This window comes from Staurois parvus, unplaced genomic scaffold (assembly GCF_062004578.1).
Source record: "Staurois parvus isolate SC_StPar_1 unplaced genomic scaffold, SC_StPar_1.0 ptg000704l, whole genome shotgun sequence".
NCBI lineage: Eukaryota > Metazoa > Chordata > Amphibia > Anura > Ranidae > Staurois > Staurois parvus.
In genome coordinates this window covers 8029425-8042989 of record NW_028318500.1, presented here as the reverse complement: position 1 = coordinate 8042989, position 13565 = coordinate 8029425, and the positions used below count along the sequence as shown (strand labels likewise).

The 13565-nt window shown below is 51.4% G+C and overlaps 1 non-coding gene and 2 pseudogenes across 1 annotated transcript; all 3 read left to right on the top strand.

Annotated features, from left to right (window-relative positions):
- The first annotated feature begins 821 nt into the window (after window positions 1-821).
- On the top strand, window positions 822-936 carry LOC149445998 (U2 spliceosomal RNA; annotated as a pseudogene).
- Window positions 937-1769: 833 nt separating this feature from the next.
- Window positions 1770-1883, top strand: LOC149445997 (U2 spliceosomal RNA; annotated as a pseudogene).
- A 4623-nt stretch (window positions 1884-6506) lies between these two features.
- LOC149445996 (U6 spliceosomal RNA) lies at window positions 6507-6614 on the top strand. The gene has a single exon (XR_016306305.1). It is a non-coding gene; the product is annotated as a U6 spliceosomal RNA (small nuclear RNA).
- Window positions 6615-13565: the final 6951 nt, after the last annotated feature.

Sequence of the window (13565 nt, the reverse complement as noted above, 5' to 3'; positions counted from 1 at the left end):
GAGCGCCATGATTCGTTCTGGGGCCTTGGGAGTAATTCTTCTGGGAAGACTGGAAAGACCCAGTACCTCCTGATTTGGACGGATCTACCTTGGTCTGGCCAGGGGCTGGGGACGCAAAAAGTCCGCAAACTCAGTGCCCCCTGGGGAAGACGCTCTCAGGGGTGTCACTAGTAACACTTGGGTGTGGGACCCCACGGTGTGAAGATGACACATGGCCACTGTTTTTCACCTCTTTTTGCACAGCGCCCTAAGGACCAGGTCTTTTGGCTAAGTCCAGGGCAATTTTTGCTATGGGCCTCAGGGCCTGGTCTGTGCACAATTTGGCACGGTACCACTTTTTTATTTTCTATTTATTTAATTTATTTCACTCCCACGTTTGTCACTTTTTACTTTACTTATGTGTGTGTTTTTTCACGGATGGAGGGTGTGGGTCCTCGGGCCTACCCTGAAGTCTAGGGGGAGGATGTGTGGCCTTTTGGTTCCTTCCTCCCCTGATCCCTGGGGGGCTTTCTCTTCGGGAGAGCCCCCTGGCCTAGTACTGGATGTCCGGCTTCGGCTGGACATAAGGAACGGTGGTCCACCAGGCCTTTTGGCTAGGAGGACCAAATGGGAACCTTGTCCCTGTCAGGAGCTTCATGCCCCGGGGGATCAGGGTAACGGTTCAACCCCTCCGGGGGTAGGACAAACACACCCCTAAGTGCACTTTTTCGTGTGGTGTTCGCACTTGCACATTTTTTGTGATCACTTACGGGTTTTTCGTTGTAGTTTGCACGTTTGCGGACTTAAAAAAAAATAATAAAAAAAAAAATGTGTATGTATGAATCGCTTCTCGGCCTTTTGGCGAAGATCAAGTGTAGTATCTGTTCTTATCAGTGTCCAGTGGGGGTGCTCCCGGCATTCTAGCTTTGCGGGGATGGCTGTTGTATAGTACCCTCACTGGTATGATGGGGGTCCGGAAGGCTAGTACCGGAGGGACAGAAACCAGGGAGCGCCACGATTCGTTCTGGGGCCTTGGGAGTAATTCCTCTGGGAAAACTGGAAAGACCCAGTACCTCCTGATTTGGACGGATCTACCTTGGTCTGGCCAGGGGCTGGGGACGCAAAAAGTCCGCAAACTCAGTGCCTCCTGGGGAAGACGCTCTCAGGGGTGTCACTAGTAACACTTGGGTGTGGGACCCCACGGTGTGAAGATGACACATGGCCACTGTTTTTACACTCTTTTTGCACAGCGCCCTAAGGACCAGGCCTTTTGGCCAAGTCCAGGGCAATTTTTGCTACGGGCCTCAGGGCCTGGTCTGTGCACTATTTGGCACGGTACCACTTTTTTATTTTCTATTTATTTAATTTATTTCACCTCCCACGTTTGTCACTTTTTTCTTTCGCTTATGTGTGTGTTTCACGGATGGAGGGTGTGGGTCCTCGGGCCTACCCTGAAGTCTAGGGGGAGGATGTGTGGCCTTTTGGTTCCTTCCTCCCCTGATCCCTAGGGGGCTTTTCTTCGGGAGAGCCCCCTGACCAAGTACTGGGTGTCTGGCTTCGGCTGGACACAAGGAACGGTGGTCCACCAGGCCTTTTGGCCAGGAGGACCAATTGGGAACCTTGTCCCCGTCAGGAGCTTCGTGCCCCGGGGGATCAGGGTAAGCGGTCCAAGCCCCTTCAGGGGAAGGACACAGCACACCCCTAAGTGCACTTTTTCGTGTGGTGTTTTGCACTTGCACATTTTTTGTGAACACTTACGGGTTTTTTCGTACATACATGTGTATGTATGAATCGCTTCTCGGCCTTTTGGCTAAGATCAAGTGTAGTATCTGTTCTTATCAATCCAGTGGGGGTGCTACCGGCCATTCTAGCTTTGCGGGGATGGCTGTTGTATAGTACCCTCACTGGTATGATGGGGGTCCGGATGGCTAGTACCGGGGGGACAGAAAGCGTGGCGCCCACGAGTAGTAGCTGGGGCCCATGAGTAATTCCCCCGAGGAGACCGGAAGGACCCAGTACCTCCTGATTTGGACGGATCTACCTTGTCTGGCCAGGGGCTGGGAAGGCAGAAAGTCCGCAAACTCAGTGCCCCCTGAGTAGACGCCCTCAGGGGTGCCACTAGTAACACCTGGGTGTGGGACCCCACTGTGTGAAGATGGCACAAGGTCACTGTTTTTACACTCTTTTTGCACAGCGCCCTTAGGACCAGGCCTTTTGGCTAGGGCCAGGGCAATTTTTGCTACAGGCCTCAGGGCCTGGTCTGTGCACAATTTGGCACGGTACCACTTTTTTATTTTCTATTTATTTAATTTAATCACTCCCACGTTTTGTCACTTTTTCTTGCTTTTGTGTGTGTTTTTCACAGGATGGAGGGTGTGGGTCCTCAGGCCTTCCCTGAAGTCTAGGGGGAGGATGTGTGGCCTTTTGGTTCCTTCCTCCCCTGATCCCTAGGGGGTTTTCTCTTCGGGAGAACCCCCTGACCAAGTACTGGGTGTCCGGCTTTGGCTGGACACAAGGAACGGTGGTCCACCAGGCCTTTTGGCCAGGAGGACCAAATGGGAACCTTGTCCCTGTCAGGAGCTTTGTGCCCCGAGGGATCAGGGTAGTGGTCCAACCCCTTCGGGGGTAGGACAAAGCACACCCCTAAGTGCACTTTTTTGTGTGGTGTTCGCACTTGCACTTTTTTTGTGATCACTTACGGGTTTTTCGTTCTAGTTTGCACGTTTGCGGGCTTAAAAAAAAAAAAAAATGTGTATGTATGAATGAATGTGAGTTAGGGACCTTAGATTGCACGCCCCTTTAGGGTTAGGGACTGATGTGAATGTACAATATGTATGTAAAGTGCTGTGTAAATTGACGGTACCTGAAATAAACAATAATATATATAACAAGCATGCTTTACTGCATATACAGCCTGACTTTACTGTTGTGAGTTTAGTAACACTTTAATCTTTGTGCGGGTTTTGCTGCATGACAAAATGCACATTTTCTGGCTGTTGTGCCATTAAAATGGCACTGCAAGTGTGATCCGTGTATTTCATGCATTCCAGGACCATGCATGGAATCGTGCATTTTCGGAATGTGTAGATGTGAATAGGGCCTCAGAGAATCAACAGGATTTTTTCAGGAGCTCCATCAGTGCTCTGAAAAGGTAGAAATACTGGATATACGCTATGGTGACTTCTGATAAACATAGTTTGTATCCCCAGTACAGGATCACTTTAATCTCTTTTAAGGCCGGTTCACACCACGCCTGCACATGAATCACGCTGGAACGTACTGTGCTTTCCTGTGCAATTCACATGCAGTTCTGTGTGGAGTGATTTCAGCCCAATTAATTTTCAACGGGCTGACCTCAACCTGATAGAACACCTTTGGGATGAATTAGAGCAGAGACTGCGAGCCAGGCCTTTTTGTCCGACATCAGAGCCTGACCTCACAAATGCGCCTCTGGAAGAATGGTCAAACATTTCCATAGATACTCCTAAACCTTGTGGACAGCCTTCCCAGAAGAGTTGAAGCTGTTATAACTGCAAAGGGTGGGACAACTCTATATTGAACCCTACGGACTAAGACTGGGATGTCATTAAAGTTCATGTGTGCAAAGGCAGGCGTCCCAATACTTTTGGCAATATCGTGTACATCAGCACAACCTGGGTCTGGCGTAGGGATAAGCTGGAGCGGGTTACCTGTCTTGATGATGTTGCTTCAGCTTTTACAGGCCCTACCCCACAGGCTATGGAAAGTGGGAGATTCATCCATCTGTGCTGTATAGCATGGATGGAGGAGTCTATTTTCTTTTTTTGTTCAGCATCTGGGCTTAATGAAAAAAAACTGTCATTAAAGTTCATGTGCATATAAAGGCATTCGTCCCAATACTTTTGGAAATATAGTGTAGACTTTAAAGGATAAATTTACCTTTCATAACATGTTATGATCTTACCAGCCCCCGCTCCCCCCCCCCATCTCCACTTTGACAGCTAGCGGGGGATCTTCTCCCCCGCTAGATGTCAAATTTAAAAAAAAAACATGCCGTGTAGGGCTCTCCCCACACGGCCACGTCACTCAGTCAAAGCATTCTGTGAATGAGAGACTACAAGTCCCGGCAGCCTTAGCAGCTGTCAGCTTGTAGTCATCAATGCACTACCACAGCACTGTGGAGCACTGTAGAAGTTCATTGATTCTTCCTCTCATGATATCTGTTTGCTTGTACATTCCATTTGAGCAAGCAGATATACTGACATTTGCAGGAGACTTGCTGATCGCTGTTGCAATGCTTTACGGGCTCCTTTGAACAAAAATAATAAATGCACAATTTTTTACCTGGAAAAAAATGTGCATTTATTATTTTTTACTAAAAGGTGTACTTATCCTTTAATCAACTTTTTTTTGGGCTGGAACACCCCCCCAAAGCTAGTGGGTTTCTAGAGGAATTTTGTAGCTGTAAAAATGCACTAACGCTGGTAAACGCGGTGAAACATGGTAAAATGTGTCAAACCAACGTTTTTGAGCCAAAATTGTTTTTTTTTGTGTGTAAAAAACACTAATGTAGAAAAACATGGCTAAACACTGATACAAAACAATTAAAAACATGGAAAAACTTGCGCTTTTAATGCTTTTTTTTTTTTTTAAATCCACAGAGGTGCGCAAAAACCAAAACCCGTTATTAAAACACAAACACAAAAAAGTGAATGTAGGTGTGTGCTTTTAGTTCACCCCCCGAAGGGGTAGGACCTCTACCCTGATCCCCATGGGGTGCAAGGCTTCTGACAAGGACAAAGGTTTCCAACATGGTTCACCTAGCCAAAAGGCCTGATGGACCCCTTTCCTTGTGATCAGCTGAAGCCAATCACCAAAGTACTCAGTTGAGAGGCTCTCCTGAAGAGAGACCCCTCCCCCCCCCAAGGATCTGGGGAGGAAGGAGCCTGAGGGCCACACACCCTGCACCTAGACGTCATGGCAGGCCTGAGGACCCACACTCTCCAAAAAAAACACACAAAAGTGACAAAGTAACTAAACAGTGGAGAAAAATAAATAAATAAGTGGCCATGCAATAATGCACTGGCTAGGTCCTGAGGCCCGTTCAAAAAAATTGCCCTGGACTTAGTTCAAAAGGCCTATCCCTAAAAGGCGCAGTGCAGAAAAAGTGTTTAGCACAGTGACCATGTGCACTTTTCACACTTGGGTTCCCACCCCATGTGTTACTAAGAGCACCCCTGAGGTGACCACTCCCAGAGGGCAATGCTCTGCAGACTCTCTGCCTCCCCAGCCCCTGGCCAGAGAAGATAGACCCGCTCAAATCAGGAGGAGCTGGGACCCTCCGGTTTGCCCGGGGGAATTACTCCTAGGCCCCAACAGACTGTGGGTGCCTTGGTTTCTCTTCCAGGCAGTACTAATCTTCAGAGCCCCCATCATACCAGCAGAGGTACTATACAGCCAGCCATCCTTGGCAAAAGTTTTTACCTCGACTTAATACAGCTAACGCTACTAGTGGTTTTAAAACGCCCAGTGTGCATGATACCTTAAAATGCACTGCAACTGGATCACATGATACAAAAGTTCCATGATGCGGTGTGAGCAAACATTGCTTTTGGGATGTTGTTAACTTTCTATTGATGCCAGCTGCAGATTGCAAATGTTTTGCATGTGAATGTGTGAGTCCCACTTCCCTGTGATTCACCTGTGGGCATAGTGCAAACTAGCTGTTAGTGTAATATTTTGTGGGTTTCAATTGTTTTCTATCAGCTATACAAATTAGCTGCTTCCCGTCCGCAAAAATACTGCTACAGGGCGGCACAGGTGCGCAAAAGCACATATATATATGTCATTTTGCATTTCCGGGTAGGGGGTGCGTGCATATCCTACCCGCGCCTCCAATCGCGGCCGCAGCTATCAATTACTGGGTCCCAGACAGTAATTGCTTGCCGATGCCCAGAGATTTCCGAAGATCTCCAACGGGGAGGAGGACTGTTTTGTTTACTTAACCCCTTCACGCCGGCCGCACACAAATGTGCTGCCTCCCGGTGTCTGGGCCTAGACGCCGAGCGGCCGCACATTTTCCTTCATGTAACAAAAAACATATGTGCTGAGAGTGTGCTCCCAGCACGCATGTGCGCTATTCACGGAAAGGTCCCGGTCTGCTCTTTCGATCTAGACCTTTCCCGATCATGTGACCGCCGTGACAACGCATCACGGCGGTCACATGATCCCTAAACCACAACCCACCCGCCCCGCCTCCTGGCATCTGAAACTCTTAAAGGGCCGGGAGGCACCGGCAGGAAGGGGTTAAAGTTCTCCTCCCTGTCAGCTCCAGCACTTCTTTGGATGGCTGTGCACAGCACACCCATCCAGAGCAGTGTGATTACCGATATGACCGCTGTAATAGTGGACAATGGTGCGACTTGGCATACAATTTTGCAAGTTGCATGCCGAGTTGCACCTGACGTGACCGGGGTGTAAGGGGCATGCCAGCGTGGGTGTTCTCATAGCGCACCTATAGGACAGACCACTCATTTCAATTTCAGTTTGTCCCCGCATCGGCGGGGCACGGATTACAACGTGGAACGATACAGAGAAGATTAGCCAGCCCCTGCATAAGGTTGACATGCTAAACACATGAAGCAGTTCACGATTTTTTTCTTGCACCAACATTCCTTCAATTCAATGCTTTTCATTTATTCCAGTTTTTTTTTTTTACTCTTATTATCAACTATTTTCAAAAATTTAAATTACAAGCTGCAGGTTATGGTTACATCGCAACCACTAGAGGTGAGGATGCCAATGTGCGCCCCCTCCCCCGAGCTCCTTCACTCCCACGGCTTCAACTACCACCTCTACGCCGTTGACACGCAAATCTACCTCTCTACCCCTTCAGTCTCCGCCCGAATCACCTGCCTACTGAACGACATAGACTGGATGTCACTCCACTTCCTCAAATTAAACCTTTCCAAGACAGAGCTCCTAGTTTTCCCCCCAGCCCGTGCCCCCCCCCCATCCTCTCCATCACGACCAATAACGTCACCATCAGTCCCACCCCGCAAGCCAAAGTCCTAGGTGTCACTCTAGACTCCAATCTATCCTTCCAACCCCATTTCCAATCGCCTAACCCCAGACACTACTAAACAACTTGTTCACTCCCTTATTATCTCACGACTCGACTACTGCAACTCCCTCCTCACCGGCTTACTTCATCACAGACTATCCCCGCTTCAGTCTATCCTGAACTCAGCAGCCAGACTCATCCACCTTACCAACCGCTCTGTATCTGCCACCCCCCTCTGTCATTCCCTCCATTGGCTTCCGATTGCCCAACGCATAAAATTCAAACTACTAACATTGACATACAAAGCCATTCATAACACTGCCCTAAACTACCTCACCGACCTGATACCCAAACACCACCAAACATGTACTCTTCGCTCCTCACAAGACCTCCTACTCTCTAGCTCCCTAGTCTCCTCCTCCTATGCCCGAATCCAGGACTTCTCCAGGACTTCCCCCATCCTCTGGAACTCACTACCCCCAATCCATCAGACTGTCACCTACCCTCCTCACCTTTAGGCGCACCCTGAAAACCCATCTCTTCAGGGAAGCCTACCCCGCCCTCACCTAACAGCGATCTCCTCCACTCCTCCCACCACTCCATCCCCCACAGCCACTTCCTGTCAGGGCAGGGGCTGTGGAACGGACAGGCAGGCCTAGTGGCAGGATAACGCACTGACTGACGACAGCCACCACCCACAGACCAAGGTCCCTCAGGGCGCGGAGTCTAAGTCCCAATCTGCCCTACACCAGAGCCCCTGATGTTGGGGATGGACTTGACGCAGCCAGGAACCAGGTCACGGCTCCCGAGACACCCCGGCTGCGGTAATGGCCGCCGCCAATGGCGTGTAGCTGGTAGGAATGACAATAGCGTAGTCAGGCAGGCTGGGTCAACAACAACGGGACAAAACGGTACAGAACAGTTGACAAGAATCACAGGTCACGGGCCGGGTTCAGCAACGGAAGGTCAGATCAAAGGAAAACACAGAGAATGGTCTAGTCACAAGCCGAGTCAGATTCCAGGAGAGTCACGAGAATATGAACAGAGCTGTAGCAACACAAAGACACAAGGCACAAGTGCAAAGGGCATGTGCGGATCACAGACTTATATGTAATTAGCCACACCCCTCTGGGGGATGGACCTCAGATGCCTGAAGGCATAAAAGACTCCCACCATGCTCTGCAGAAACCCAAGATGGACGCCAGCACATAAAGCAGCACAATCTCTGGGAAAAGGTAGGACCTTGACAGTACCTCCTCCTCAAGGGCCCCTCCCCCTCAACAAAAGGCTTCTGAGGAAAGCGGGCATGAAAAGCGCAGAGGAGGGCAGGGGCATGGACATCCGCGGAAGGAACCCAGGAACGCTCCTCGGGACCATAACCATGCCAATGAACCAGGAACTGCACCCGACTATGCACCAATCGAGACTCCAAGATCCGGCTCACCTCGTACTCCTCATGACCGTCAACTCGGATGGGACGGGGCCGAGGCAAAGAGGCAGTGAAGCGATTGCAGACCAGAGGCTTCAACAGGGATACATGGAAGACATTGGAGATCCGCATCCCAGGAGGAAGGGCAAGAGCATAGGCCACCAGATTCACCTTGCGGAGAATGCGAAAAGGACCAACAAAACGGGGGGCTAGTTTAGGTGTGGGCACCCGCAGATTGAGGTTGCGAGTAGATAACCACACCCGATTGCCGACCTGGTATGAAGGAGCGGGCAGCCGTCTGCAATCAGCCTGGAACTTCTGGCGCTGTGCCGAGTCCCTCAAGGACTTCTGGATCTGCCCCCATGAAGAACGCAGGACAGCAAGATGGTTCTCCACAGCCGGAATGTCCTGTGGTGAGAACCTCTCAGGTAATACCGCAGGTTGGAACCCATAGTTGGCCATGAAGGGAGACATCCCGGAGGAGGAGTTGACAGCTGAGTTCCTGGCAAACTCTGCCCAAGGCAGGAGATCGGCCCAATCGTCCTGATGGTCCGAGATATAACAACGAAGGAATTGTTCCAAGGCCTGGTTGGAACTCTCCGCAGCCCCATTGGACTGCAGGTGGTAGGCTGAAGAGAAGGAGAGCCTAATGCCCAACTGGGAGCAGAAGGTGCGCCAGAACCTGGACACGAACTGACTCCCGCGGTCTGAGACAATCACCTTGGGCAACCCATGCAGGCGAAAAATCTCCCTGGAAAAAACCGGGGCCAGTTCTTGCGCTGTTGGTAATTTCTTGAGTGGAATGCAAGGGCACATTTTGGAAAAACGATCGACGACCATGAGAATTACCGTATGACCCCGAGACACAGGGAGGTCTACAATAAAGTCCATGCCCAGGTGTGACCAAGGACGCTCCTCATTGGGAATGGGTTGCAGAAGACCCAATGGAAGATGCTAGGGAGATTTATTCTGGGCACAGATCGAACATGCCGCTACATAAGAGGCGATGTCGGCACGTAGAGTTGTCCACCAGAATAAACGAGAGACGACCCAAGACAACTGGTTCCTCCCCGGATGCCCGGCAGTTTTGGAGTTATGGTAGGTACGCAGCAGGCGGGTGCGCAACCCCTCGGGTATGAAACATCTACCCTCTGGTCTCTCGGGAGGAGGGTCAGTTTGAGCCGCCAAAATCTGCTCCCCAAGGGGAGAAGTCAGACTGGTGCGAATGGCAGCCAGGATCTGATCCGGAGGTATGACCAAGATTGGCTCAGAGTCCTCCCTGGACAACTCAGAGTATTTCCGCGATAATGCATCAGCTCTGACATTCTTGAAACCAGGCAAATAGGAGACCACATCGTTGAAACGCGACAAGATCAAGGTCCATCTGGCCTGACGGGGTGTCAATCTCTTGGACTCCGAAAGATAAGTCAGGTTCTTATGATCGGTAAGAATGAGGACCGGAACCGCGGAGCCCTCGAGCAGGTGCATCCATTCCTTGAGAGCCAGAATGATGGCCAACAACTCCCTATCTCCAATCTGGTAGTTGCACTCTGCAGAGGAAAGCTTCCTGGAGTAGAACCCACAGGGAAGTAGGGGTCCATCGGACGACCGACGTTGAGACAGGAGAGCGCCTACTCCCGTTTCGGATGCATCAACCTCGAGGACGAAGGGCAATGGGATGAGACAGTATCGGAGCCAAAGCGAAGGCGGATTTCAGAGCCTCGAAAGCTACGATGGCCTCGGATGGCCACTCGTGAGGATTACTGCCCTTCTTGGTTAGGTCTGAGAGAGGCTTTGCCAGCGTGGAGAAGTTCCTGATGATCTTCCGATAGTAGTTGGTGAAACCCAAAAAGCGCTGAATGGGCCGAAGACCATTGGGACGAGGCCACTGCAGAACCGCCGCAACCTTCTGAGGGTCCATGGAGAATCCCTCCGCAGTAATGATGTAGCCCAAAAAGGCAACTTGGGATCGATGGAATTTGCACTTCTCGAGCTTACAAAAAAGTTCGTTCTCACATAATCGTTGCAGCACCCGCTTGACATCCTGGATATGGGACTCCATGAAGGCAGAGTAAACCAGGATGTCATCCAAGTAAACCACTACGCACTGCTGCAACAAGTCACGAAGGACATCATTTATGAATTCCTGAAAAACCGCGGGCGCGTTACACAACCCGAAGGGCATCACCAGGTATTCATAGTGACCGGTTCTGGTGTTAAACGCGGTCTTCCACTCATCCCCCTGTTTGATCCGTACGAGGTTGTACGCCACCCTAAGGTCGAGTTTGGTAAAGACTGTTGCTCCCTTAAGGCGGTCGAACAACTCAGTAATCAATGGAATTGGGTAGGCATTCTTAACGGTGATTCGATTGAGGCCCCTATAATCGATGCAAGGCCTCAATTCACCACCCTTCTTCTTTAAGAAGAAAAAGCCCGCTCCTGCTGGGGAAGTAGACTTCCGAATGTGCCCCCGGGAAAGCGCATCCGCAACATACTCCTCCATGGCCTTATTCTCCGCAACCGAGAGAGGATACACCCTGCCGCGCGGAGGAGTGGCACCGGGTTGCAAGGATATGGCGCAGTCGTAAGGACGATGAGCAGGTAGGGTACCAGCACGTACCTTATCAAACACGTCCAGGTACTCCCCATAGTCGGTGGGCAACGCAGAGTCCGAGGAGGAACACAACACCTTAACCGGCCCACGGATGCACCCGGCCCCACACTGTGGAGACCACGAGAGAATCTCGGCCGTTCGCCAATTAAAGGTTGGATTGTGCCTCTGGAGCCAGGGATACCCCAAAACCACCGAATAGTGTGGGGAAGAAATTACCTGAAAACAGGCCAACTCCCTGTGAACAGCCCCAATAGCTACTTCAACTGGCATAGTCTCGTGGGTAACCTGCGGCGGTTGCAGGGGCCTGCCATCTATCGCCTCGAGAACCAATGGGGTAACTCAAGCCTGCAGGGGAATGGAGTGCTGGGCAGCAAACGAGCTGTCCATAAACAACCCGCCGGAACCCAGAATCTACCAACGCCTGGGCCGTCACCGAGCCCGGGGACGAGGAGACTCCACCCAAAGTGCCCACCAAGGCCACAGTACATGCAGCGACCCTCCCGACGCCGAGCAGCCCGTTCTCCCTCGTAAAGGCGAGCAAACCCCAGCTGCATGGGCTCACCACCAATCTATCCCCAGGAGGCGTGGGAGGAGAGGGAGGAACAGGTGGAACAGAAACCGCAGGTGCCAGTCGATTGGGAGGCCTCCGCAGGCATTCCTTGAGTGAAGGCCCCTCCCTGAGTCTGGTGTCAATCAGGAAGGAAATGAGTGCTTTCAGCTCCACTAGCAGTTCCTTGGCTGCAATCTCGTCCTTCAATGCATCAGAAAGACCCTGACCAGGCACATTGTCTTCCGTGCCAAGGTGGAGCATCTTGAGAAAGGTGAGAAGTGTAACTCTTTCTTTTTCAGGAAACTCCACTCAGGACACACACCCCTGTCAGAGCTGCGTGACAAGACTGGAACGCTCCAGAAGGGGAAGGAGGCCGTGATGGAAGTGGTCAGCGACTACTACTCCGACCTCTACTCCCCCAAAGAAACAGACACGGCAGCGGCCGACAGGTTCTTGTCAGGTATCTCTAACGCTATTGATCCTGCAGGTTTGTCGGCCACCAACGCCCCCTTGACGTTGGAGGAACTGCACTCTTCCGCTAAATCTTTTAGGCGAGGCAGGACCCCAGGCTGCGACGGTCTCCCAGCGGAGCTCTATGTAGTGCTGTGGGATCTCGTGGGCCCGGACCCCGGACTTGCTCGAGCTGTACGAGGAGATGGTGGTGGAGGGCAAGATGCCTCCTTCGTTGAGGGAGGGGATGATCACGATCCTGTACAAGCGTAAGGGGGAGAGATGTGACTTGAAAAATTGGCGTCCCATCTCTCTCCTGAACGTGGACTACAAGATCCTCGCCAAAGTCATGGCGAACAGGTTGAAGGCTGTCATCGGACAGATAAACCACCCGGCTCAGACTTGTGGCATTCCTGGCCGCAGGATTGCGGACAGCCTAGCGCTTGTCCGGGACACGGTCCAGTACATCAAGGACCGCCGTGTGCACGCGGCCCTGGTCAGTCTTGACCAGGAGAAGGCCTTTGACCGTGTCTCCCATGGGTTTATGTGCAGAGCCCTGCGCAGGTTTGGTCTTGGGGAAATGTTCTGTTCGGTTGTGGATATGATGTATAACGGCATTTGTAGTTCCGTGCAGGTGAACGGCTGGAAGACTGACCCCTTCCCGGTCCTCTCCGGGGTCAGACAAGGCTGTCCTCTCTCACCTCTGCTTTTTGTTTGCTGTATAGAGCTCTTCGCCGAATGCATCAGACGGAATCCAGAGATCGGGGGAATCACCGCACCGGGACCAGACAGACGGGAAGTGAAGTGCTCTCTCTACATGGACGACGTGACGGTGTTCTGTGCCAACCAGCGCTCCATCGACCTGCTCGTCCAGACCTGCGAGGACTTCGGCCAGGCTTCGGGGGCAAAGGTCAACTGCGGGAAGTCGGAAGTCATGCTCTTCGGAAAGTGGTTCCTGCCTTCTTCTGCATCCATGCCCTTTGGCATCAAGACAGACTTCATGAAAATTTTGGGAGTTTGGTTTGGTGCCGAGGGCGCAGCCCTGAAGTCTTGGGAGGAGAGACTGGCCAAGATGCGTCAAAAGTTTGGACTTTGGAGCCTCAGAGACCTCTCCATCGAAGGGAAGACACTGGTACTCCGCAGCGAGATTCTCCCTGTGTTGCAGTACCTCGCCCAGGCCTGACCCCCTTGGGTCAACACCTGTAAGGCCATCACCAGGGCGGTGTTTCACTTCATCTGGGGCTCCAAGATGGACAGAGTGAAGTGGGCAGTCATGTTCAAGGAACCCCAGGCCTGACCCCCTTGGGGGGGGGGGGGAGGGGGATCCTCTGGAGAGCAAATGGTTAAAGTGAAAAATACATTCAGGATATTTATATTGGAGCTCTAGTTCCACAACTGCTTAGAAATTATTCTCTGAAAGCAAATTCTGAATCATTTGCTATATAACAGCAGAAATATTTCTAGAAAGAGATGAAGTCTATTCTTCCACCAGATAGTTCAG